General features: G+C 31.7%; 1 pseudogene; it reads right to left on the minus strand.

Moving 5' to 3' along the window:
* Positions 1–462: 462 nt before the first annotated feature.
* LOC149165784 (eukaryotic translation initiation factor 2 subunit beta pseudogene) lies at positions 463–1,537 on the minus strand (annotated as a pseudogene).
* Between the last annotated feature and the right edge of the window lie 526 nt (positions 1,538–2,063).

Consider the following 2,063-nt stretch of genomic DNA (forward strand, 5'->3'; position numbering starts at 1 on the left):
TATTATTGGAACCATGAACTAGGTTGGGAATGAAACTACAAAGAGGGAAATCTCAATCATATTAATTTTGTTACTTATTCAAATTTGTAATCTTTATGTCGCGTAATTTTGATAATATATTTTCACTTGTGAATTTATATTAAATGGATGTTGAACCTATTGATTAGCTTGGCAACAATGATTCATTTCTATTGTGGAAATTTTCCATCTCAATGGATGTTATCATTTTTTTCCTAGAAAATAGTGCTTTCATTTACCATGGATGTTTTCTCTTAGATATGCACTAATTTTAAATTAATTGAACTGCTATAAAAGAACATGCAGAAGTACCAAATTATAATGCAAACAATTACCAATGACAAATTTTCAAAAGTATAATGCAAGCTAGTTCTCGATTTAGGTACAAGGATAAACTGCATATAGTGACACTGCAACAATCTTTTCAATCTTCAAACTTCACGTTTATGTGCTAGTTTTACGACGTGCAACACGAGCAACAAAACCAGCCTTGATAGGTGCCACACAGCATGAACATCCACACTGTTCACAATGAAGGAAGAAAATCTGATTCTCCTTTGAAAGGATAGTATCTAGACTCAGGGGAAATTTTAGAGGCTAATATTCGCAAGTGGGCTAAGTTTCCATGTTTTTTCGAAAAAAAACATTCGTTAATTTCCATTTTTTCTAAAAATTATTCGCATAAATTTTATAGTATAAAATTGTTTTACCTTAAAAATCGCCAAAAATTTATATATAGACTATATAAAATTATTATAAATTTGAATACTTTTACAAAAAAATTGCCAAGCATTTTAAAAATTGCATATTATGTACTAGTGATATTCGTCAAGGTTTCTAAACTTTAAAATAAATTTTCATCCTTAAAATTATCCCTGCCTCGACTCTTACAACCATTGCATATCACATATATTCATTGATATATCTTCTTAAAATACCCTCAAAATTCTTAGGGGCGAACCTTCCCTTAATAACCAACCGTTGTTTTCTGTCAAGAGAACCACTTGTTCCCATTTCTGCAAGCAACAATGTCATCACATGTTTTGGCTGTCTTTGCATCGTTTTGCACAGATCCATAAAATTGACAAATATAGTCTTTTTGGTACCCTCGCGAAGGACTTGAGGTGGCCTCATAACAGTTCTATGCTTTTCACCAGCAAGTTCTAGATTGTTCTCACACAAAATATTGAGCACCCTATCAAGCAGCTCTTCATATTTATAATCATGATCAATTCCCTCCTAGGGATATCAAGCTTGCAAAATAATACCCTTTCCTTCTTCATCCTCACCCCCAAAATTATGAGTATCATCAAGCTTGCAAAATAATACCCTTCCCTTCTTCATCCTCACCCCCAAAATTATGAGTATCATCTTTTGTGTTATCAACATTATCATCATCTTGAAAATTGCCTTCCACATGCTGCTTCTTCTTTCTCCTCATCCCAGCGAATGCAGAGTCAATACCAAAAAAATAATTCGAGTTCTGATTGTAATAATTAAATTGTGATATAAAATTCATGGCTCCGTTCCAATGGGTTTTCTTAATGCATTAAGATTTTGACAATGTGTCATCTTAATGGCCTTGTAATTATTTATCAGTGAGGATATATGGTTTCACTAACTTAACGAATCTGATCACATTACAATAGAGAAATTCAACCATGTTTCTCAATAATTAATTGATCATACCACTAATTTTGAAATTATAGGCTTTATTTTCCATTCCGCTATAAAAATCATGCCACAATGAACATTAACTTTGAAAGTCTTTTTTTTCCAGAGAGAAAAATCAAAATAGTTATATTAAGAAAATATAGAGTTCAAAATACATGATCGATATCATATCTGTGTGAAACAGCAGGATGACATGCTGCTGTTCCATTAGAGAGAACTGATGAGGCAGCATATTTACATTTTATAGAGAAAAACCAGCGAGAATCATTGAGCCCCGCATTAACTTTGAAAGTCCAGCAACAAAGAATTTCATTTTTTTTTGTTTTTGATATATATAGATCCAATTTTAAAAAATTGCTCAATCATTTTAA

Source organism: Pinus tabuliformis, chromosome 5_1, assembly GCF_031772625.1.
Source record: "Pinus tabuliformis cultivar Carrire ecotype Pingquan chromosome 5_1, CPIR1, whole genome shotgun sequence".
NCBI classification, from domain to species: Eukaryota; Viridiplantae; Streptophyta; class Pinopsida; order Pinales; family Pinaceae; genus Pinus; species Pinus tabuliformis.